Here is a 26,633-nt window from a genome sequence, read left to right as displayed (position 1 = left end):
AGAGAACATTTCTACAAATCTAGATATTCTGTGATAGGTTGTCATCAATGTAATAAACACAATGGGTTTCATCATAGTAAAATCAGTGATAAATAAATGAATAAAACAAAAGATACAAGGAACAACCACACCAAACATGTATGGACTGAATATCATAAGTAAGGATAAATCTTATATTTACAATATATATAAATAGCATGTTTTCCAGGGCTGGGTCTTGAATTCAGGACTAGTGAAAAGGCCTGCCTTTATTATCTTCATGTAAGATGATCTTCCCCTTTATCCATATTGCTGCAGATTTACCCAGATCCTGAGTTAAAATCCAAAGCCTGTAAGAATAAACTGTGTGAATTGCAAGCCAGGGAGCTAATTTTTCTTCTCAGCATGGGGCTTGAACTCAGGTCTTGGCAAGTCTGCCTCAGCTTCGATCACCCTATGATGGGGTGAAGCCATTGGACACACAGTTGCTCCTGTGATCCTAGAACCCCAAGTCTTTCAGGTAAAACAATGCACAGAAAAAATGTGGCGTTTTATGTTTTCTTCCTTTGCAGTGACCCTTCAAGGTCTGAATGACACTGTTGCAAAGGGTACTTCACCTTGCATTCCTGAAGGCTGACAGACTATCAGGGAAGCCATAGGCCCACGTGGCAACCCAGGCCCTCATTTCGAATCCCCGTCCTGACACTAACCAATGTCAGGAGATACTAAGAAACTGGTTCCCATCCAAAGGAATAACACTGGAATTTACTCAATGTCACAGTTGAATGAGTTCATGGTGCATGATGATCCTATAAAATTAAACAGCATCATTTCAGAAAGCTGGTTGATTTTATTTAATATTTATGAAGCATTGAAAGAATATTATTACTTACAGGAACACAATAATTTCAGGACACTGTGCTTTCATTAATAGTTTAAGGATTTAAACAGTAACATTAATTACATGGATGCATAATCAATACTCAGGAATTGGTAGGAATATAGTCTAAATAACTGAATAATGTTTAGACATCTCTGGCACTCTATAAAGATATGTATTTATTAGCATACTGCCATCTGCACGTCCATCTGTTTTTATTTTGTTAACCCACGGGGCTCGTTCTCAAGTCCTGGGAACATCCTGGCAGCTCAAATTGCCCCAGGATAGCCTGTTGACACTCACCCATTCTGCTTGCTTCACAGGATTCTGGCCACACCCCCATTCTTTCATGCTTCTTTCTGACCAATGGGATACAAGAATGCTGGCCACCCACACATTCCATGCTGCCATGTAGCACTGGGATTCCCTCTGTTAGTTTACACCACTACCAGTAGTTGAGGAAGGTAGAGGTGGCTGAGTGGTGAGGAAGAGACTCGAGGTGACGTTGGAGTATAGTAGGCATTTGATGCTCACACCTCCACCCGGCCCTTGCCCTCCCTTCATGCAGTACCAGGTTTCAAACCTCAGGTAATGGCATACTGCCAGCAGGCCTAAATCTCCGACCTGGTCTCTGCCCCTAGTCATGTGCTCTGTGCCCATGTGTCCCCAAAGCTGCTGCCATCGCTGCTGCCCCACTTGGAGCAGCTGCCAATAGATTCTCTGAGCAGCACAGGTGAGTGGCCGCCCCAACACCAACTCAACCGGGGTCAAACACCCCAATGGGGGCACCATGACTCCCCTGATTTTTTCCTCTTCTGGCTCTGATGAGCCACCTTTCTGTCTTGAGCATTTCTGAGATAGAAACTAAATATATGCTCAGTCTGGGCTGGATCGCAGTCCTCCTGTGAAAGATATGCTCCACCAGGCCTGGTCCTCTGTAGTTGGGATGGTAGACATGTGGCACCATGCTCAGTCGTTGGTTTAGATGGATTATCCCAAACTCAGTGAACAGCAGCCGATTCTTGACCACATGTGAAGCTCTTGGTATGGCCTCAACCAATGGACCTCATTATACTCACAGGACAGTAGTGAGGAAACAAGGGATTTATACAGAGAGAACTCTGGAGAATGGCTAGACATAGAGGGAGGGGCCTTCAGATATGTTTTTAGCAGTTCTGTGAGCATATGAAAGGAAGATAACAGAAAGGTTTCAAGTGGGGCCGGTTATTAATCGTACCACGGGTTTGGGATTATGAACCGAAACATGGCTCTCTTTCATTATTAACCTATCTCAATGAGGAAAGGGATCCTTCACTTTGTTCAGTTTTGCAGCTGAAGAAACCGAGGCACAGAGAAGCCAGGTGACCTAATTATGACCTCAACTTCAAAGGAAGCTCGGCCCTTTCTTCTCTACCATGCTCCCTAGGACAATGGGTGCTATTCAGTCCACTTCTTGTGGTGGGAAGTCCACTTCTTTTCAGTCGTGGGTCTGGAACTCTAGGATTGGGTACTGTTCCTGAGCTCCTCAGCTCAAGGCTAGCGCTTTATCACTTGAGCCCACAGTGCCACTTCCAGTTTTCTGGTGGTTCTTTGGAGATAAGATTCTCACAGATGTTCCTGCCTGGGCTGTCTATGAACCATGATCCTCATATCTCAGTCTCCTGCTTAGGATTAGAATTCTAAGCCATTGGCACCGGATTTAACTGTAATTCTGGTTCACTTTCTCTCTCTCTCTCTCTCTCTCTCTCTCTCTCTTCTCTCTCTCTCTCTCTCTCTCTCTCTCTCTCTCTCTCTCTCTCTCTCTCTCTCTCTGGAACTGGTTGAATGGGTGCTGTGGGAGGTGGTCAAACATCCCCAGGTGGCTGGAACCCAAGATGGCCTACTCATTCTGGTTCTGGAGTTGGGCTGTGGGTCAGGTATGGTCTCACTCAGCGTGTTGATACATCTCCATGAGGTAAGCCCTCTGTGCCCTTGTTAGACTGTGAGGGTTATTCATTGTCCAAGTAGCCTTACTGGATTTATTTTATTGTATTCTTTTCTACATCATTTTCTAGCACCTGGCCAATATTATGGTACATATTTATGGAATGAAAATATAATATCAACTTAAGAAAGCCATTTAGGGTTCTGGGAATGTTGCTTCATGATACAGTGATTGCCTAGCATGCATGAAACCCTGAGTTCAATTCCTCTGTACCAGATAAACAGAAAAACACTGGAAGTTGTGTTGTGCCTCAAGTGGTAGAGTGATAAACTTGAGCAAAAAAATAAATAAATTCAGGAATTATTCCCTAGCCTTGAGTTTAAGCCCCTTGACTAACAAAAATAAAAAACAAAACAAAACCAAAAAAACATTTAGTTAGTAAATACAAAATAAGGAACCCATACTCGGAAAATATAATTGCTACTGCCATACTGACTCCTCACAATAGTCCCTAATTCATGTACTTTACTTATATTAGGATACTGCGTTGAAAAAAAAAAGTTTTGTTCATTAGGTCACAGCAATTAATGGCTTGAATGTGCTTAGATGTCAGGTGAAGATTAATTCTGGAAATTCAAAGATTCCAGGTTTTTTTTTTTGGGGGGGGGGGGTCTGATTGTGTTGCCTGAACTCTGGGCCTGGGCGCTGTCCCTCAGCTCTTCAGCTCAAGGCTAGCGCTCTACCACCTGAGCCACAGCACCACTTCCGGCTTTTTTCTTTTTGCTTATGTGGTGTTGAGGAATCAAACCCAGGGCCTCATGCATGCAAGGCAAGCACTTTACCACTGAGCCACCTTCCCAGCCCAAAGATTCCAGGTTTTTGAATGGTCACTGCTAATCACAATGAGAAGGGTAGTCTAAGTGAGATTTGGAAATATTTTGGGTCATTTATGGCATCAAAATGGCAGAGGCAAATTAACAGTTGTGACAGAAGAGAAGGCATAATTCCAGAGTTAATGAATAAAGGACAGTAACTAAGGTATACCAGAAATTGTTTTAGAGACTGTTTTTGGTTATTAAACAAATAGTTATCAACTAGTCTTATTCCTCAATGCCTTCAGCATTCTAAATTTCTTAGGCTACATCTTAATTTTTGTGTAACAAATGTATCTCCTTCTGTGCTGTTCTTTCATACCTTATCTTCTTTGCTTTCTAAAAATGTGTCTTTCTATATTTCTCTATGAACATTTCCTGATACTAAATACACCTACACAGATGGCAGAGGATGCAAATGTAAGGGTCCCATAGCTCATGAGTCATTAATAAAACAACATGGAAAGGAGGACATATTTATTGCTACCTCAAATTTTCTGAAAAGCTGCAATGCCATCATTTGATTCAAATTTCCATTATTTGTCTACATAGTGTCATTCAGTGCACATAAGCGCAAATATGAGGTGGGTGCTAGTGGTTCATGCCTGTAATCCTAGCTAATCAGGAGGTTGAGACCAGAGGATTGTGGTACAAAGCCAGCCTGGTCAGGAATGTTCATGAGACCCTTATCTTCAATTAACCACCAAAAACCCGGAAGTGGTGCTCTAGCTTAAGCGGCAGAGCGCTCAACTTGAGCTGAAGAGATGAGGGAATGCACCCAGGATCAGAGATCAAGGCTCACAAGAACAAAAAGTGCAAATATTACCTTAAGTTTCCCCAAAAGGAAGGACAAGATCAATAATCTTCTCAAGCAGAAAAAAATAATTTCAAAATGATTCAGTGCACCTACCTTTGCTGATTTATTTATTCTATGGCTTCTTTGCTAGACATATTCTCTTCCTTTGAAAATTGTCAAATATTAGCTTTACAATAAACTTCATCTAATATTTCTTGTTTCAAAAGAGAAGTGTAGGCAATTGATGTCACTTAGCTTTCTTACTATCTTAATTCAAAGCCAAACCAGGCAGTAGAGTCTGCAAACTCTTATCACAAATTGAACACCAAAAAACCAGAAGTGGAGTTTTGGCTCAATCAGTAGAGTACTAGCTTTGGGGGCAGGTGGGCAGGAAAGACAACTGTTCAGGGACAGGGTCCAGCCTCTGGGTTCAAGCCCCAGAACCAGCACAAACTAAACAAACAAGCAAACAAAAATCCCAGATATTTCCTTGGGAAATATCTTAAAGGTGTACTGGTCAGAGAAGAGGCTCCTTTTGTTGATCATACCCACTGGATCCTGCTTTTTTGGAATCCTCATTGCTCTGGAGAACTCAGGACCAGACAAAAGAATTGATAACTGACTTCTGCATCAAGAGAATCATCTCAGGGGTGAAATACCCATCCATAAGACACTTTAAAACCTCCATGTTTTTGTTCCTTTGCAGGAGAACACTTTTTTTTTTTTTGGTCCGGTCGTGGGGCCTGAATTCTGGGCCTGGGTGCTGTCCCTCAGCTCTTCAGCTCAAGGCTAGCATTCTACCACTTGAGCCACAGCGCCACTTCCGGCTTTTTTCTTTTTGCTTATGTGGTGCTGAGGAATCGAACCCAGGGCCTCATGCATGAAAGGCAAGCACTCTACCACTGAGCCACCTTCCCAGCCCCAAGGAGAACACTTTTAAAACAACATTATTTCCTTTTGTTCTATGCTGGCCTTCAAATGGTACATTATTTCCTTTTGTAATACTCTCAACTAGAAGTTTACAGAAAACTATTTTTTTTTTGGTCCGGTCGTGGGGCCTGAACTCTGGGCTTGGGCACTGTCCCTCAGCTCTTCAGCTCAAGGCTAGTGCTCTACCACTTGAGCCACAGCGCCACTTCCGGTTTTTTTCTTTTTGCTTATGTGGTGCTGGGGAATCAAACCCAGGGCCCCAGGCATGCAAGGCAAGCACTCTACCACTGAGCCACCTTCCCAGCCCCTACAGAAAACTTTTATATGAGTAAAGAACACACTCTGAAAAGCCAGGGATAGAATTTCCTTAAAGCCTTGGGATACTTTTCTTGTACAGTAAAAAGGTAATTTGAACTTTGTTATTCCTCTATGTTCAATTCCTCTCCTGGGGTCAGTTTCCACATCCAGTAACAGTTACTTCCAGTAACAATTGATTGTGCTGCTTGAGGTATAATGAATGTTTTCTGGCTTCACTGAAATAACACTAGGACACTTTGGACCTGAGGTAACACATGTTTCAGAGACAACTTAATAAAGAGAAAATATGAAATTTATTTTGCTTATACGTACATTATACATGAGTACATTGAGCTCAAACTTCGTAAGTTCTCTGTGAATTAAGGGAATTTTAAATGGGAAGAAGGCTTTCAGAACATTCTTTTTGTGAGTGTACGTGCTGTTCATTATTTCCCAAGTGTACATGTGCTAACAGTAAGGGAAACAATAGCAATAATAGGAGAAAGAGAAGTTCTGAGTTTAAGTATAAGGGTTCAATACAGTACAGAAGACTACAAATAAGACAACATTGAAACAATAAAGCCAAGTCCAGTATGTAGATTTATGGGGTGATATAAAGAAAGGAAGACTCCTAAGTGGAAAATGAAGTATGAGGCCATTCTCATTCTAAGTCATGTTTGCTAATCATGCAACTTTGTAGAAAGTAGAATGGAAGAATAATCCTGTTTACAAGGCAAGTCAGATATAAGAACATGGATGGTGTGATGGCCACAGCCTGGCTTTCACTCCTGTGCATATAGGCTGTTTGGCCATCAACATTAGGGGTGGCATGATCCGTTTATCGAATATACTGCCCATCAAAACCAACTATGATGTAAACAATGTTTGACAAGGTGTTAAGTCCAAAGTTACAGTGGTTTAGCTTTTTTTGGGGGGGGGGGAGGTGTCCAGTTGTGGGGCCTGAACTCTGGGCCTGGGTGCTGTCCCTCAGCTCTTCAGCTTAAGGCTAGCATTCTACCACTTTAACCACAGCGCCACTTCTGGCTTTTTTCTTTTTGATTATGTGGTGCTAAGGAATCCAACCCAGGGCCTCAGGCATGCAAGGCAAGTGCCCTACCACTGAGCCAGTTTTCCAGCGCTAGTTTTTTTCTTTAAATAGTTAATTGCTTTTTAAACTTTATCTGCTTATTTAATCTAGTTAATCAAAAGTTAATATTCGTGTTTTTTGGTGAAATTTGAAACTAGGCAATTAAAAGCACTCATTGTCCTCAAATTCAACATTTAAAATTATTAAAACTTTGTTCATATGTTTTAGTTGTCAGATATTTGAGCCACGCATGAGAGCTCATAGTTGTAATGTTAGCTATTAGGTCTTGACTGATACAGAGAGGATTATGATTTGAGGCTAGCCCAGGGAAACATTCACAATATTGGATCTCAATCAATATCTGAACCCAATGCGTTGTGCTTCATATTTCATCTACTCAGAAAAGGTAAAAAGAAGGATTGTGGACCAAGCTGGCCTGGTCATAAACAGAAAACCCTACCATAAAAATGGATAAAGCAGGGCTGGGAAGGTGGCTCAGTGGTAGAGCGCTTGCCTTGCATGCATGAAGCCCTGTGTTCCATTCCTCAGCACCACATAAGCAGAATAAAAAAATGCTGGAAGTGGAACTGTGGCTCAAGTGGTAGAGTGCTAGACTTGAGCTGAAGAGCTGAGGGACAGTGGCCAGGCCCAGATTTGAGCCCCCCCCCCAAAAAATAAGGCTAAAGCAGAGCTGGGTGCAGGTGGCTCATGCCTGTAATCTTAGCTACTTAGGAGGTTGAGATCTGAAGACCACAGTTCAAAGCCAGTCTAGGCAGGAAAGTCTGTGAGACTCTTTTTTCCATTAAACCACAAGAAAATCAGAAGTGGCACTGTGGCTCAAACAGTAGATCACTTGCCCTGAGCTGAAGAGTGCAAAGACAGTCTCTGGGCCCAGAGTTCAAGCCACATGACCAACAAAAACAAAAGTGACTAAAGCAAAAAGAGCAGGCGTGTGGCTCAATTTTAGAGGACCTACCTTAAGTGCATGAAGCCCTTAATTTAACTGCTAGTATAGAAAGGAGGAAAGGATATGAAGAAAAGAAGTAAGGGAGGAATTATTATATAATAAAATACTAGAATGATACGTATTAAATAAAGGGATTACAAGTATTTTATATGAAAATATACTGATTGTTTACTAAAAGGAAAATTATAAAATGTGGAATTCAGGCTGAAATCCATGTACAATTTTTGTTTTTTTGTAAAATGATACTTATGTGCCCCTTTAGTTTAAAAGTAGAAATAAGTTTAAAACAATATGAGTGGTTAGAACTGAATCATTATTTCTTATCACTTTTTCTGCTATATTCACCACTTACAAAATCGAAACAATGTTGATCACTTTAATTATTAATTCATTAATTTAATCTTTCATCTTTAGTATATAGTCTATTGTGCACATAATTTAAATGTTTGAACTATTTTTGTTTGTTTGTTTTTTATCCATCATGGATCTTAAACTCTGGCCTGGGCAATGTCCCTTAGCTCTTCACCTCAAGGCTAGCATCTACCACTTGAGGAACAATGCCACTTCTGGCTTTTTCTGCTTATGTGGTACTGAGGAATTGAACCCAAAGGTTCAACATGCAAGGCAAGCACTCTAGCACTGAGCCAACTTCCCAGACCTGATTTCTATTTTTCCTTCAGACATGGGACTTGAACACAGGGCATGGGTATTGTCCCAGAACTCCTTTGCTCAATGCTAGTACTCTACCATACCAGTTTAAGCCACAGTGTCATTTCTTGTTTTTTAGTGGTTAATTGGAAATAGCAGTCTCATGGGAACTTTTCTGCCCAGGTTGTCTTTAAAATACCATATTCATTTCTCAGCTTCCTGAAAAGGTAAGATTACAGGCATGAGCTCCCTGAACCCAACTGCTCATTTTTTAAAAAAATGTTATATGTTTAGTTCCCCCTCAAATACATATGAAGTGAGATGCAAATTAACTTTAAATACACCACCAATTGAGGATGTTGAGATTACAAGTGATTGCAATTTTTTTACATTTTTTTATATGTGGGGCTTGAACTCAGGGCCTGGGGGCAGTCCCTGTTCTTTTGTGCTCAAGGCTATCACTCTACCAGTTTGAGCCAGTGCCCCTTCTGGTTTCTTGCTAACCAGATTATGAGATAATGGTCTCACAGACTTTCTTACCCAGGTTGTCTTTAAACCTCAATTATCAGATCTCAGCCTCCTGTGGTGCTACGATTACAGGCATGAGCCACTGGCACCAGCTTTTTAAAAAAGGGACAAGAATTCGTAAGCCAGAAGCCTTGACTCATGCCTATAATACTACCTACTCCAGAGGCTGAGATCTGAAGATGATGATTTGAATCTAGCAGTGCAAAAACGTCTCTGTGAATCTTTTATCTCCCATAAAATGTTCAAGAAAATCCCAAAGTGAAGCTTTTGCTCAAGTTGTAGAGTGTACTCTTGAATAAAAAAGAAGCTCAGGGATAGCACCTAGATCCTGCAATCAAACTCCATTCCTTAAACACACACACACACACAAACCAAAAAGTAAATAGAAAATATGAAGAAATCAATGACAAATTTGAATATTGTAAGGACTTTTGGGTTTAGAGGTATGACTCAGTTGGTAGGACAATAGCTATTGATTGAAACTATCAGATACCAAGGACATAAAAAAAGAATTATCTGCTCTGTATTTTCCTATTCTCATATGTTCTTATTTGGGAACACTCTTCTTTTAAAAAAATTGTTTTAGCGGTGATATAGAGCAGGGTTACCTTTCTGTATGTCAGCTAACTAGTACATTTCCTTCCTTTTACATAATCTCATCTGTTCCCACATTCTCTTCCATACCCTCCCTCCCATCTTGACCCTCGATTTGCATGGTTCACTTTCATCAATGTCCAGTAAAGCCAGAGGGCTCTGGTGCTGCATTTTTTTCACCCACTTCCCACTAATTCTGTGCCCTTCCCCCATCTTCCTTGTATATTAGGTGAAGAATACAGACTCATCAGAAAATGAAAAGACAAATTAAGAAAAGTTACTTTGTTTCCTTATCATTGCAATTCAATTCTCTCTCTCTCTCTCTCTCTCTCTCTCTCTCTCTCTCTCTCTCTCTCTCTCTCTCTCTCTCTCTCTCTATATATATATATATATATATATATATATATATATATAATATTATATAGAAAAGGTGCTTGGGTATTACAACTTTGTGATTTTCGCCTAATGCTTCCTCTTCTGTTCTTACTGTAAATGATGCCTAGAGTCCTGTACAGTATGTCATATCCCATTGTGTTTTAAACCTTTCTTCTACATATCAGGGGAACAGGTACCATTTGTCAATTTGATGTTCGCTTAACTTTCTTAACATGATTTATTCTAGTGTCATCCATTTCCCTGCAAATGACATTATTTTATCCTTTCTAATGGCTCTGTAAAATTTCATTGTATATAGATGGAATAATTATTGGTTCCATTCATTTATTGTGGGGCATCTGGGTTGTGTACATTTCTTGTCACTGTGAATTGAGCAGCAAGGAGCATGGTTGTATATATGTCCTTGCCATTTTCTAATTTCTCCACTTCCCCACCAACATTTGTTGTCTAATTCAAGATATTTGGATAAGATGGTATCTCAGGATTACTTTGATTTATATTTTCTTTATGGCCAGGGATGATGAACCTTCCTGATACGTTTTTTGCTATTCTTACCTCTTCTTATGAGAAGTCTGTCTTTAGCTCCTCTGCCCATTTGGTGATTGGTTTATTAGTTTCCGGAGGGGTTGTTTCTTGAGATTTATGTATACATTGAGAATTAGCCCTTTGTCTGATGTATTGCAGGTGAATATCTTTTCCCAATTTGTTGGCTGTCTTTTTAGTTTAGTGGCTATGTCTCTAGCCTGTGTAGGTTTTTTCCTTTGATGTAGTCCCATTTGTTGGGTCTCTTTCCTATCTGTTATGCCCCTGGGATTCTATTCAGGAAGTTCCTGCCAGTACCTATACGTTCTTTTTTTTAATTATTATTTTAATGGTAAAAACTTTATTTACTTTTATAAATACATCGCCAGACAAAACTTTTCAAAAAATACTTTCCCCCCCAAAAAATTAAAAAAAATAAAGGAAAGCTTGTAATAAGTGGGCAGACTGTCTTGAGGCCTCGTTGTTTTCTTAAGGAGAGTTCTCTGCAGAGTAGGGCAGGACAATAGCCACACACCTAACACTGCCATGGGTTTGGCCTTGGGGAGAGAAAAGCCCAACCAGGACTGAGTGTCCTCTCCTGGTCACGGCCATAGTTACGCCTTCTAGTATCTAACACTATCTAGGATTATCTAGTATGGATCCTATTATAGTTGGGCTATGCTGTATACAATATTAACTATTGAGAACGTATCTCTCTCTCTGCATATATGTGTGAATTATAAAGTATAAGTTGGACTCCAAGTTCAACAAACACGTTATTCTCTATGTGTTCCCAGTGTCCCTATGAGGCTCTCTCAACAAGCTGTTCATCTTTCCTGTTTAGATAACATTAAACACCATTGTTTTGTTAGGTCAAGAATAAAGATGAGGGGTGAAAATAAACTTTTGCCTTTAAATAGTTTATTATCCTCAACCCCAAACTAGGAGTTAAATTAGAAAACATTTTGTTGTTGTCTCCAGAGCGATTACTCCCTTACTGGTGATGTGTGGGGTACACTCCCAGCCTCCCCCATGCCCTGCTGGACCACAGCCAAGGCCACCCTGGGCCTTCCTTTGGGGCCCATCCTTGAAAAGCTGCCTAATGGAGGGAAGTCAGAAAGATCTGCATTTACAAGTTTCCCAGAATGTGCTAGAACTTTTTTGGTCAGTTTTATAGAACTTTCTTGGTCTGTTATATTCCACCTCAATCTCTCCAGTATTTTCCAAGCAGATCAAGTCACTTGCAGATAATGAAGAAGCTTTGTGGCCCAGGGGTCCATGGCTTGGAATCAAAGATAGTTCCAGGAGGGCCAGGGGTCTCATGTATGGTAGAGATGTTCAGGTGACTGGAGTTTCTGACTTTCCTGTTCTCCATGAGGCCTGAGCAGGGCGGAGGGCAACGAAGAGGTGTCTTCTACAATAGCCACTGAAGTGAGCGAGGCAGAAGGTCAGCTCTTCCAATTGGCAGATGTAGAGAGGATTCTAGAAGGGGATCAAATCCACTGCTTTGGACAGGAGTATCAGTTATTTTTACAGAAAGCAACAGAGAAATTAATTTACTTTTCTGACCACTGAAAAGTGGAAAGATGCTCAAGTTTACCATTTAAAGGAACAACAGACATTTCAAAAATCTCTGTCTAAACTTTGGTTTTCTTAAAAAAAAACACACAAAAAACCAGGTCATCACAAAAAGAAATATAAGTTGAGGCTGTAGGCAGGTGCTGTTCTGTCCGTGGCAGTCTTTTGTGCAAAGTAAGGCGTATTGGAGCTCCAATTTAACTGATGCAGTGGGGTTTACTGCCTCTGCATGCCGAGGCAGTGCACGTCATCTGTGCCCTTGCTGTCGAAGCCTGGGAGGGGCTGACCATACTTGTCCACGCACCAGCAGAAGCCCTGCTTTCTGCCTTTGGAGGGGCTACACTGCTTCTTCTTATAAAATCCTTTCTTGTTCCAGCTGGGGATGTGCACACCCTTGGGACTCAGCACACTGAGGAACTTCAGGTGAGTCAGGGTGTTTTCCATCTCTCTAAGGCAGGGACCATATTCTGTCTCCCGTTTGGACTCCGAGGAGAAGGTCTGGGTGTTCATGCTCTGGGACTCATAGTCAACTTTGTAGCGCTGGTTGTCCTTCGCATGACCTTTCTTGATGGTGTCCAGCGTGAATGGAATGGAACTTGGAGTCAGGCACCCTATGTGTGGCATGGCTCTCCACGCTCCCTGTGCCTCGGTCCTTCTCCGACTCACTAGCATTTTCTGAGGCGGAGGGCGCCAGCAGCATTAGGCCTCAGTCGGCCGGGATGCTGGCGTTGGCAGAGAACCAGCAGCCATCCAGCAGCGCCTGCAGTGGGCATGGCTCACCCAGTGGCAGCTGGCAGCTGAGCCCCTAGCTGCAGCGTTCTGTGTAGACACCGCATGGCTGGCCCTCGCGCAGAGCACATGTCAGGCAGCAGCCATAGCCTGGCTCGCGCACCAGCTCGGCACACCCTTGCACTGGGCCAGCGCGTTCGCATCACAGGGCTCGCAGCGTACAATGGGACCCTCGTCACCGGCGGCCCGAGGAACAGGGTCTGGGCAGTGAGCAGAGCTGCCCAGAGCGCGGGGCGCCGCTCGATGCATGGCACCTGTCGCAGGGGCCAACTGGAGTAAGTGGTTACCGGGTGAGGCACGCGGTGTGAGATTGCAGAATCTGGAGCGCAACTACTGGTGCTCGGCGTGCAGCTGCCCAGCTCACACCTCAATACCGATAAGTTCTAATACACCCTTTTTCTGTCTTATAGTAGTCTGGCTGATTTTAATGTAGTTAATCCATTTTGAGTTGATGTTAGTGCAAGCAGAGATCCACTTCTAGTTTTCTGCCTATGGATGTCCAGTTTTCCCAACACCAATAGTTGAAGAGGCTATGATGTGTGTGTATGTGGTGTGTGTGTGTGTGTGTGTCTGTGTGTGTGTGTCTGTGTGTCTGTGTGTGTTGGTCGTGGGGCTTGAACTCTGGGCCTCGGAGCTACCCCCTTGCATTTCATCTCCAGGCTAGTACTTGAACCACAGTTCTACTTCCCATTTTCTTGTGGTTTATTGGAGCTAAGAGTCTCATGGACTTGCCTGGCCCTTCTGGCTTTCAACAACCATCCTCAGATCTCAGCCTTCTGAGTAGCTACATTAAAGGCATGAGCCACAGGCACCCAGCAAGGCTATGTTTTTTCCACATTACATCTTTTGCTCTTTTGTCGAATATCAGATGATTGTAAGTATGTAGATCTATTTCTGGGTCTTTTCATCTTTTTTAATATATTTTTATTGTAAAAATAATGTACAAAGAGATTACAGTTACATAAGGTAGGTAATGAGTTCATTTCCTCTCAAGCATTGTTACTTCCTCCCTTGTTTTTCCCCTACCATCCCTACCCTTCCATCTCCACAACTACTCCTTTCCATCCCACCTCCCCACTCCCTGCATAAATTGTAAAGTTCGTTTTGGAACATAGTGTCTTGATTTCATTGTTAAAATGGGTCAAACTGTATCCCTAGTTAAGCATTTGGTTTTTTTCCTTCATCCCCCAAGCTAGAGAAATGTTTATACAAGATACAGGGCACCAACATCAAAAAAAAAAACAAAAAACAAAAAAACGCATAACATAGGTTACAAGATTGGGTGGAAGAATGATGACTGTTGACTTAATTTGATAAGTATTCTATAGTTTTTAATGGTAAGGCTTATTAACTCAAAGGGGGAGCAAAAACATTCAGAATAGTGGAATGTGGCTACTACTCATTTGATGTGTGTGGATAGATTATGATTAATCAAAATATATCTATTAATTTCCAGTGGTAGACTGCTATGCTAACTGGGAGGAGACTTTGGTAATGCCAGGGGTTTGAATACTGGTAATGAAGCAGAATATGAGGGGAGAGCATTTGCTAAGGATGTAACTTCCTAGGCTCATACTAAATACATTGAAGTAGAATGCTAAGTGCTGATCGACTGAGCACCAAATTTTATTTGTTGACTTCTTTGTTTTGTGAAGTCCAGGGATTTGAACCTAGAGCCTGGGTGCTGTCCCTTAATTTTTTATCAAGGCTAGTGCTCTACCAGTTGAACACAGCTTCATGTCCATAATTTTGGTGGTTAATTGGAGATGAGTCTTTCCAAATTTCCTCTTTGGGCTTGCTTCAAACCTGATCCTCAGGTATTAGCCTCCCGAGTAGCTAGCATTCCAGTTGTGAGCCACCAGATTCTGGCTAGAATCACATTTTAAAAGTATATAGGTGAATCAGATGTGTCTAGGTACTATTTGAGCACTTTGGTTCCAGTGGGTGATGTCAGATTTAGAATAACATCAGAATTTTTCTACTTGTAACTCGCAGCATCCAATATCTATATAATTTATTCTGATCTTCATGTCTGATCTTTTTTTCTTCCTTGTACCTTTTTTTCTTACTTCACAAGCAAGCACGTCAGTGATGTTTTCTTTTTCTGAAGCAAGTTACGTCCTTTCCCATCACTGAGGGATGTAGTTGCTGCTCTTATTGCCTAGAGTACCTGCTTCTAGTTAATTGCATGGATGATGGATCTCAGGTTAACTATCTCCTCCTCAGGGATATCTCCTCACATACCAGCTGTGAAATTGTTGCCACAAAACTACCAATGTCATGTCTCTGATTTATAAAAATTATCATGATTTCTGGTTTTCTTTTCAGCATGAAATTGATGAGGAGAGAGCCACATTCACTTGTTTCTCCAACACCTATAATAGGGCCTGGTCCTTAGTGCTCAGGAGCCTTGCATGGGGATCAGCCTTCTCCAGCTCAATTTATCCTAGATTCTGGTCAGGACAGCTCTTGAAGCTGATATCTGGTGGCTAGCAGTCATTCCCTCTCATTCTTAGTGCCTTTCTGTGTTGCTGAGTCCACTTCAGAGAAAGATAAGTGCCTGACACCTATTTGCTGCTATGGAAAGATGGCTATGACACCATACAAGTTATGGGCATTGTTTTGTGAAGTTGTGTGCAGAGACGCCTCCCCACACAAGTTCTCAAAAGCAAGTGTCTCCCATGCCCAGGAGTGCATTCCACAACTCAGCATCCAAACTATCACCTACTCCCTAATGCACTCAGTGTATATTTCCATTTCCATTAAAAAAAGAAAAATCAAGATATGCCTTTGATAATTTGTCATTGAATTACTGAAACAAAGTATATAATTTGGGGGCTGGGAAGGTGGCTCAGTGGTAGAGTGCTTGCCTTGCATGCATGAGGCCCTGGGTTCGATTCCTCAGAACCACATAAGCAAAAAGAAAATAAGCCAGAAGTGGCCTTGTGGCTCAAGTGGTAGAGCGCTAGCCATGAGCTGAAGAGCTGAGGGATAGTACCCAGGCCCAGAGTTCAAGCTGACAACTGGACCTCCCCAGAAAAAAGTATATAATTTTATGTATTTGTATGTCTTTGTCCATCTCTCTTGAGCCCTTGACATATTTCTATGTGTTTGCAGCTTGGGAAGGGAAAAAAGGTTTAATTCAGGATAGTCAAAAACATTTTGGGAGGGAATGCCAACTTTCCATCTGATGTTCTACAGATGTCCATCTTGGCACAGGAACTGAGTAGACTGTCATAGCATAAGAGGCTTGTCCTGATTTCTACTGACTTTCCTCTGGGGTCACAGAGTGTGATCCTACTGCATATGTGTCGCTTGGCTACACTTGAGGCACCAGGTCTCCTCTGAAAATCTAATGGCATGGGAGTAAGAGAAACTAAAACTCAGAACTCAGCTTCCCACATCACTAGGATTACAGGCCTGAGTCTCATACACTAACTCATAACTGCCTTTTTATATATCGTGTAACCTGTTTAATTATATTCACCTCATAGACAGATATACAAACATATGTTTAGATTTATTCATCTATTTATAATCAGTGTTATACCTAGAAACACAAAAATATGTATTCATATAATTATAATCAAAGTTATATTACCACTTTCCCCAATAATGTTTTACACTAATATTATGTGAAAAAATTACTTAAGATTGAAAAAGTTAAAAGCTCTTGTAGTATGAAAAATCATATTTGATCTTATATATCATATAATATACTATATAAAATGTAATGAATATAACATGTATTTCCATATAACTGATTTAATTGCTTCCTGATTTTGTTTGTCCATCTATGTAAGCCTTCTTTCTTCTATTGATGATTGCTTATACTTTCAAGTGTTGATATTTCTTATGTATTTTGTCAAATATATTCAGCCCTAAGTAGAATTTTTATGTTAATGGAGCCAAATTTTTCTTCAGTATTTCCCAAAGCACAATGAATATGTATACAGGCTTGAACTCACTGTTGGAAGAAAGTCCCACATACCACTATAAGTATTGTAGCATATGTCCCAATTGACAGAACAGCTTTCTAGGTCATCTGATCTGGTATGTCCTAGATCTTTTGTAGCCACCTTATCACCACATTCAGGCATGGCCTGGCTTCCTTGCAACTAGGGAGTTGCATTTAACCATTCCCTTTATATCCAGTAGGCTCTCTTGTTCATCCCCCTGTCACTCTGTTTTCCCACACACAGAACACATGTGCATGGTGCTTTACATTGTAGGTTGAAAACACATTTAAGGCTCATGAATTGTATAACATAACATAAACATTGACATTTTAATAACGTTAGGAAAATAACTAGAATGATCATTTTACAACAATCAGGACCAAAAAGAAATATAACGATTTTCTAAATAAGGGGGGAAGCAATCTCTAAATCTGGATTGTCTTCTAAGTTGCCTTCAGAAACAAATTCTGCCTCAGAGTCCTCAAAAGGATCTATTTCCTCATTAAAGGCAGTATTTTCTTCCTGAGTCTAGGAAGGGACAGATCTTATTTCTCAATTGGAAATTGGATCCCCAGCAGAAGGACAGATTGGTCTGGATATTCTGTGAGGACAGATTCCCTTTGCTCAACTGAATCTAGACTTTGGACCTAACTTATTGGTTTTCCTGAACATAGACTGGGGTCATTTTCCATTAGCACATATTTACCCTGCACTCCAAGACCAAAACATTTTTTTACTGGTTTGGATGTGATCTAGGTGAATTGTGGACATCAATGGAAGACATTCTGGATCATCTTCTTCCTTGGTGGTATGTGCAGGTAGGTACACCTACATAACATGTGGAGTTCAGAACCAGTGGGATGTCCACAGGGCTCAAAACCTAGTTGGGCCTTTCTACACATTGAAAAAAGCCTCTATGTTCACATGCTTTCTGGAGTCCTGTGTTGGCTTCCAATCTCCATCAGTCACCATACACAACATCACTGATGGGTTCTTTATCTGGAGTTCAGCAGGAAGTTCTCTACAGTGACACAAACATAAGAATGGAAATAGGTACAGGAGTCTTAGAGTACACTCTAGAAGTTAAAGTGTGACTAAACTATGAGGATTTAGTAGGAGAAGCTGTAGAACTTGAGTTTGGACTGAACACTGATGAGAAGGTAAGGTGTTTCTAATGAGTGGTTATGTCCAAGTTCTTTTAAAAAAAAGGAACAGACATTACCCGGCATAGAACATCCATAAAAGGACGTGTTGCCAAGCTGGGTAGTACAAAGGGCTTTTGGCCAAGCAGGCCCATCCCTTGAGACCTAGGTTCCATCCCTACTCACAAGCTCTAAGGCATCTAAACAAGGACTATTTACTCTTTTTCTTGGTCTCACGGGCCATGCGTTGCTCCAGCTGGTCCAGAAGAATATGTAAGCAGAACAGCAAGTCTGAGGAGGGCATGTTGAGCCTGTCATACTGTGTAAGTTTTTTCAGGATGTCAAGTTTCTTGTGCTTATAAAAATCATCAAGGTATATGTCCATCCAAATAGTTAAGATGGAACAATCGATGTTGTGGGCATATTGGTGACAAGGAAAATGAGAGTTTGCTCTCTCCATCCTGAGCCTTCTACTATAGACCCTTTCTGGCAGGACTAGAATGTTGGGAAGTGGGAAGAGACTCCTGGAAGCAGAATGCTCCTCACAACCCACTTCTAGAAATTTCTAATACAATACTCCAAAATTCTCCCTGTGATGGGCAGAGAAAGTTGTTTCCCCACTGTATCTGACTTGCTACACACAACCCTCCCTGTCATCAAGGGATTGTGATCCATGGTGGCCTGGTCATAAACAGAAAACCCTGTCATAAAAATGGCTAAAGCAGCGCTGAGAGCAGGTGGCTCATGCCTGTAATCTTAGCTGTTCAGGAGGCTGAGATCTGAAGATCCCAGTTCAAAGCAAATCTAGGCAGGAAAGTGTGTGAGATTCCTATCTCAATAATCCACTAGAAAACTAGAAGTGGCACTGTGGCTGAAACAGTAGAGCACTCGCCTTGAGCTGAAGAGTGCAGGGACAGTGTCCAGGCACAGAGTTCAAACCACATGACCAACAAAAACAAAAGTGACTAAAGCCAAAAGAGCAGGTGTATGGCTCACGTTGTAGAGCACCTACCTAAAATACATGAAGCCCTGAGTTTAATTGCAAGGATTGAAAGGAGGAAAGGATATGAAGGAATGGAAGGAAGAAAAGAAGGAAGGGAAGAATTTTGATATAACCAAATACTGGAAAGATGTGAAGTATTAAATAAAGGTATCACAGCTATTTTATATGAAAAGATACTGATTGTTTACTAAAAGACAAATTATAAAATGTGGAATTCAGGCTAAAATACACGTACAATTTTGTTTTTCTGTAAAGTGATACATGCCTCTTTAGTTTAAAAGTAGTAAATGAGGTTAAAAAATGGAAGAGTTTTTAGATATGAATCATTTCTTATCACTTTTTCTGCTACATTCACCACCTACAAAATTGAAACAATGTTGATCATTTTAATTATTATTTTATTAATTTAATCTTTCATCTTTAGTGTATAGTCTATTGTGCACATCGTTTATTTGAACTCTTTTTTTGTTTGTTTTTTGTCCATCATGGGTCCTGAACTCTGGGCCTGGGCACTGTCCCTTAGCTCTTCACCTCAAAGATATCACTCTACCACTTGAACCACAGTGCCACTTCTGGCTTTTCTGCTTATGTGGTACTGAGAAATCAAACCCAAAGGCTCATACATGCAAGGCAAGCACTCTACCACTTAGCCACCTTCCCAGGTCTGAAATCTATATTTTTTCCTTCAGACATGGGGCTTGAATACAGGGCATGGGTGCTGTCCTAGAGCTTCTTTGCTCAAGGTTAGCACTCTACCATACAAGTTTAAACCATAGTGCCATTCTTGTTTTTTAGCGGTTAATTGGAAATAGCAGTCTCATGGGAACTTTTCTGCCCAGGGCTGGCTTTGAACCACCATCCTCCTTTCTCAGCCTCCTGAGAAGATAGGATTACAGGCGTGAGCCACCTGTACCCTTGTGCTCATTTTTTTTCTTTTAACTGTTATATAAGTTTAGTTCCCCCACCCAAATACGTGCAAACTGAGATGCAAATTGGCTTTAAATTACAAATTGGCTGAAATTACAAATGATGGAAAATTGTTTTTAACGTTTTTTTAATATGAGAAGCTTGAACTGAGGGCCTGGTTGAAATCCCTGTTCTCTTGTGCTCAAGGCTATCACTCTACTAGTTTGGCCCACAGTGCTCCTTTTAGTCTTTTGGTAACCAGATAATAGTCTCACAGACCTTCTTACCCAGGCTGTTATTAATCCTCGATTATCAGATCTCAGCCACCTGAGTCGTTATGATTATAGGCTTGAGACACTGGCACCAGTTTTTTTTAAAAAGCAACAAGAGATTACTTTAGGGGAGGATGGTGGAGGAGAAGCTAGAGGCTAAACAAGCTCTCACATAGAAAATAGTTGTAGTGTTCCAGTGAAGAGTCCTAGCCAGAGAATTACCAAGTGTCCCATCACAGTACAGAGAGTTTGGCCAGAAAGGGAAAATCCAGTCAAGGAAACAGATCTGAGCACTTGCCATTTGATGCAGCTGCGGTGGTGGTGGCAACCATAGCAGCCGAGCCTCCAAAAGAACAACACAGAGTCTGGGACAATGGTGCCAGACGCAGCAGGTGACCGGATTCTACTTAAAACCAGAAAGAACTGACAAGTAACAGATATCTTCATCCTGCAGATCACAGACCAGAGACAACCCAGGAACCAAGACTCCAGCATAAGTAGAATCCTGACATACTCACTCCTTCTCAGGGAGCAGAGGAGGGAAGGCCACCCTTCCCGCCCTCACCCCCGGAGATCTCCATATTTGATGTTGAAAAGGCCCAGCTGAACAGCTAGTTCCAACTCAGGCCTTGGGGAAAAAAAAAAACAAAAGAGCCATTTACGAGGTCACAGGAACCTGACCTGAACTGCCAGGCTCAGCTCCTCCCTGGGAAAAGTCACCAAGCCCAGGCAGACAAAGCTCTGCCCCGAGGGGAGTGACTTTCTTCACTGGGTAAACAGAGCCAGAGGCTGCCCCTCTCTACAGCAGCCTAGACAATCAAGTGAAATTCAGTAAACATAAACCCTGAGAATGGCTCCAGGCTGGGCTCTGTGAGTATCTCAGAAGCTACCCCTCAGGGAAAAGCTACAATTTGCTGAAAGGTCTCAACTCTACCCAGAACATAGCCTCATCACAGCATCTTCAAATTAGAGGAAACAGCCATCTCCCTCTTTTGTGTAACTCATAGCAGATCTCCCTCTCATTGAACTAGCCTGGGAGGAGGATCACAAAATCCTTAGCATATTTCTGCCTGCTCAAACAAATTGACTTAAGAAACCAATCAAGTCACAGGCAAACCAAACACCACAAGCAGACTAGAGACTGCACCAGGAGACTGGTTACAGACACAGGAAGATACAAGATCTTCGCATCTAATTCTCCCCCCCTCCCAAAAAAAAAACGAACTCTTTTTTGTTCCTCTTTTAATTTTTAGTTTAAAAAATTGTTTTCTATTAATCTTTTTTTCTCCCCTCCTAATTTTTATTTTAGGTGTATGTGTGTGTGAGTGTGCTTTGTTTAAATCTCTAATGACCTTTTGGTCCTTTTTTCTTTTTTTTCATTCTTTTCATTTTTTCTTCTGTTTCCTTGTTTTTTGTGTGACTTATTTGCTGTTCTGCTCATCCTCAGATATATGCCCATCGTCAAATATTAGACCTTACTCCCATTGTATACACACTTAATCAAGAATTTTATTACTCAATTCAAAACTTCTTAGCCTTAAATTCTGTAATAGCAGTATTATTTCTTTAGACCAATATAATTTTTGAGAATTTTTTGTTTTTAGTTTTTCATGTCTCCTTTCTATCCCTCCCCTCCTGTCATCGTATCTTTTTCTTCAATCAATATCACCTTAAACTTAGATAATTTTAAAGATTCATTTATTAAATTTAATATTTGTTTTTCCCATTTTTTCTTGTCTGTTTTTTTCTCTCTCCTACTATTCTGTCCAATCCATTTCCCTCTTTGAGATTAGAACTTGGTTAAATTCACTTTCCTTTTACCTCTCCACATTCTTCTAATCTTATATTTCCTCATATTTGTCCCTAAATATAATAATTTCTGGTTTGCCAAATTCTTCCTTGCTGTTGTTAGCCCTTTAATCCATAGTTGTTTGATGTTGAATAGATTGTATCTGTTGAACTAGATTATATCTGAGTCCTTTTGCCTGTGCAACTACAGGACTTTGGTTGATGTATGCCTTGAAAAAGTATTCTAGCAGAAAATTGGTGTTACTTTCATATCAAATGGGCAGAACAAGCCAGAGAAACACAAGAAAAATCCAAGTCCTGGTATCTCAACTCTCACTCATGATAACCAGTATTCCGGAGGAGAGTTCTCCAAAAGCTCAATAAATATTACTGGGAAACATAGTGAATGAACAGATAGAAAACCTGCAAAGGACTCAGTGTGAACATGATAGGGAGAGAGAGGAAGCAAACCAAAAATCAATACAGTAATCTCATGAGCATGAGGAAGCTACTCAAAGGTTGATACAGTAATGCGTGAACAGGTTGAGAACACTCAAAGAGAAATAAATGAATTGTGTGAACAGGCTGAGAACCATCAGAGAAATACAGGAATTGCATGAGCAGGCTGAAAACAGACAAAGAGAATGTCAGGAATTGCGTGAACAGGCTGAGAACAGTCAAAGAGAACTACAGCAATTGCATGAACATGAGGAAGCTAATTAAAGAGTAATACAGGAATTGCAAGGGAGGGACAAGAATAAACAAAGATCAATAGAGGCATTCATGGAATCCATAAACAGACAGCTGAAAGAATTCTGGGAGACCACAAAGGGAATGCTGATTTGAACCCTACAGAAGGAATGGTAGTATAAGGAAACCATAACCAAGCAACTAAGTGATTTGAGAATAAGAACTGAACACCAAATTAAGGAAGTAAAGAAGTCCATACAAGATCTAAAACAAAGCTCCCAAAAAGAATTTGAAGTCATCAAAACCAAACAATTACAAGGAAAATGAATGAAAAACAAAGAAGAAAGTAGGTTAGACCATGCAGAAGATCGAATTTCGGTGAATGAAGACAGGCTAGATATTATAGAGAAAGAATGTACAACTATCCAAGACAAATCCAGAAATATGATAGATATATTCAGCAATTGGAAAACACCATCAGAAAGCCTAATCTGAGAACAATGGGTGTAGAGGAGCACCTAGAAACAGAAGATAATGGTCTAGGAAATTTGTTTAACAGGATCCTAGCAGAGAAATTCCCAAACATGCAAAAGGATAGGCCTATTCAGATACAAGAAACGTTTAGAACCCCAAATAGGCCAGACGAGAGCAGGACATCCTACCATCACATTATAATATGCACAAGATCAATTCGGACCAAGGGAAAGATCCTTAAAGCTGTCAAGGAAAAAAGATCAATCATCTATGAAGGGAAAACAATTAGAATAACTTCATTTTTTTCAGCAGAGAAAATTAAAGCAAGAAGAGCCTGGAATGATGCATGCCATGACCTAAAGACGAAGTATGAACCATGAATACTGTAAACAGCTAAATTCTCCTTCATAACCAAAGGTGAAATAAAAACCTTCCATAGCAAAGAAAAACTGAGAAAAAAATATCTCCACCAAACCGTTCCTACAAAAGATACTTAAAGATGTCCTACACAGACAGAACCGACAAGACCACAATAAAGGCAAAGAAACGGAACCCAAACTGAGAATCCAAAAACCATAGGAAGAACCAAGTTGCCACAGCACCCAAGAAGGTGGATAAAATGGCAGAAACCACCAAACACTTCTCAGTCCTTTCTCTCAACATTAACGGACTTAACTCTCCAATTAAGCGACATACACCGTCTAGATGCATTAAAAAGCAACATCCTTTTATCTCCTGCCTTCAGGAATCACACCTTGCTCATAAAAACAAACACACTTTGAACGTGAAATTCTGGAACAAAATCTACCAAGCAAATGGCCCCCATAAACAGACAGGAATTGCAATCATAATATCAGATAAAATAGACTTCAAATTAAAATTAGTGAGAAGAGATAAAGAAGGTCGCTACATACTAATTAAGGGATCTTTCTTTCAGGAGGATATTACAATAATAAATATATTTGCCAAACAATGGATCACAGAGATTTATCCAACAAATACTACTTTCCCCAAAATCTCAAATTGATCCAAAGACAGGAATTGTTGGGGACTTTAACAGACCACTATCCACACTAGATAGATCAACTCGAAAAAACTCAATAGAGAAAATGCAGATCTAAAGAACTGCCTAGATCAACTAGATTTAACAGACAACTACTGAATATTTCACCCAGCAGCATCACAATACACTTTTTTCTCACCACTACATGGAACATTTTCCAAAATAGACCACTTATTTTATTGTGAAAATACTGTACTGAGGGGTTGCAATTACATGGGCAAGACAATGAGTTCATTTCTCATAAAGCATTGTAGCCTCCTCCTTTGTTTCCCCTTCCCATCCCATTCTCCCCCCGTCCCACCACCCAACCCTCATTCCCCCACCAAAGTTGTAAAGTTCGTTTTTGACATAATGACTTGTACGTCTTGTTGCAATGGGTCCACCTATATGCCTATTTAAAGGATTTGTTTTTTCCTTTCCCCTCCACAAATGATAACAACATCAAATACAGTGAAAGCAGGGGTTATACAGTGGTGGAGGCATATACAAAGCAACAAAGAAATGATCTTATAAATGTTTTAGAAACAATTGCATGAAAGAAAAAAAAACATTTGAACAAATATCTTAGGGTTCATTTCCGTAAAATCAACTTATCTGACCTTTTCTGCTTGACTCAGACTGATACTAGTTATTAGAAATAGGGGAAGCTATGGGACCTATGTTTCTTTGGGCCTGCCTTGCTTCACTTAATACCGTTTTTCCCAAATCTTTCCATTTCCTAACAAATGAGGCAATGTCATTCTTTCTGATGGAGGCATAGAATTCCATTGTGTATATATACCACATTTTCGTGATCCATTCATCTACTGAGGGGCATCTGGGTTGGTTCCATATCTTAGCTATGGTAAATAAGGCTGCAATAAACATAGTTGTGCTGGTAACTTTCTTGTAGTTTTGTTTGTGAACATTTGGTTAAATGCCCCAAAGTGGGATTGCTGGATCATAGGGGAGCTCTATGTGGAGTTTTTTGAGGAAACTCCATACTACTTTCCAAAGTGGTTGTAAAAGTTTATACTCCCACCAACAATGCATTAAGGTTCCCTTATGTCGACATGCCCTCCAGCATCTGTTATTATTAGAGTTCTTGATTCTACCCATTCTGACTGGGGTGAGGTGGTATTTCAATGCTATTTTGATTTGCATTTCTTTTATTGCTAGGGAGGTTGAATATTTCTTCCTACTTATTTATTGGGCAGTTTTTTCTTTGAAGGTTTGCTGTTGGGGGGTTTAATTTTTTGAGTTGCAGGTATATTTTTGATATGAGACCCTTGTCTGTTGTATGGCTAGTGAAGACCTTCTCCCAATCCATGGGCTTTCTATTGATCTTGCTAGCTATGTCCTTTGCCATGCAGAAGCTATGCAATTTCATGCAATTCCATGTGTTCAACCCTTCTTAGATTTGTTGTGCTTCTGGGTCTCTATTAAAAAAATTTTGGCCTGTGTCTTTGGATCTATGTGGGATTTGAGGGAAAGTAGTGTTTCTTGGATAAATTTGGGAGCTCCGTTTTTTGGTGAACAGATATTTATTATTGTAATATCCTCCTGAAGGAGAGATCCCTTAATGAGTATGTGGAGACCTTCTTTATCTTTTCTCACTTATTTTAATTTGAAGTCTATTTTATCTGGTATTGGGATTGCAACTCCTGCCTGGTTATGGGGGCCATTTGCTTGGTAGATTTTGTTTCAACCTTTCACATTGAAAATGTGTTTGTTTTTACAGGCAAGATGTGACTCCTGAAAGAAGCAGATAGAAGGATGTTGCTTTTTAATCCAAGTAGGCAGTCTATGTCGTTTAATTGAAGAGTTAAGTCCGTTAATGTTGAGAGATACGACTGATGTATTTGGGAGTTGCTGCCATTTTATCCACCTTCTTGGGGGCTGCGGCAACTTGGTTCTGCCTATGGCTCTTGGATTCTCAGTTTGGGTACGGTTGCTTGGCCTTTCTTGTGATCTAGTTGGTTATGAAGGAGAGTTTATCTGAGTACAGTATTCTTGGTTGACATTTGTTTGTCTTTAGGGCATGGCATACATCATTCTAGGCTCTTCTGGCATTAATTGTTTCTGCTGAGGAATCTGAGGTGATTCTAACTGGTTTCCCTTTGCCGGTGATTGAGCTTTTCTCCTTGACAGCTTTAAGGAAATTTTCTTTGGTCTGAATTGAACGTGTGTAGATTATAATGTGATGGTGGCATGCCCTATCCTGGTCTCATCTATTTGGTGTTCTAAAAGCTTCTTGTATCTGAATAGGCCTATCTTTTTGCATGTTTGGAAAGTTCTCTGCTAGAATCCTGTTAAACAAATTTCCTAGACCATTAACTTCTATCTCTACACCCATTATCCTCAGATTAGGCCTTTTGATGTTGTCTTCCAATTGTTGAATAGCTCTATCATATTTCTTGGATTAGTCTTGGATGATTGTATGTTCTTTCTCTATAATAACTAGGCTGACTTCAATCCCTGAAATAACATCTTCAGGATGGTCTAACCTACTATCAAGTCTTTCTACTTTGTTTTTTATTTCTTTTCCTTCTAGTTGGTCGCCTTTGATG

The 26,633-nt window shown here is 40.6% G+C and overlaps 1 pseudogene; it reads right to left on the bottom strand.

Annotated features, from left to right (window-relative positions):
• Positions 1–12,061: 12,061 nt before the first annotated feature.
• The window catches only part of LOC122098216, a 49,181-nt pseudogene continuing 34,609 nt past the window's right edge, over positions 12,062–26,633 (bottom strand).

Source organism: Dipodomys spectabilis, unplaced genomic scaffold (assembly GCF_019054845.1).
Source record: "Dipodomys spectabilis isolate Male_0828 unplaced genomic scaffold, ASM1905484v1 ptg000464l, whole genome shotgun sequence".
Taxonomy (NCBI): Eukaryota; Metazoa; Chordata; class Mammalia; order Rodentia; family Heteromyidae; genus Dipodomys; species Dipodomys spectabilis.
The sequence above is the reverse complement of the archived record's forward strand: the minus strand, read 5'-3'. Positions and strand labels throughout refer to the sequence as shown.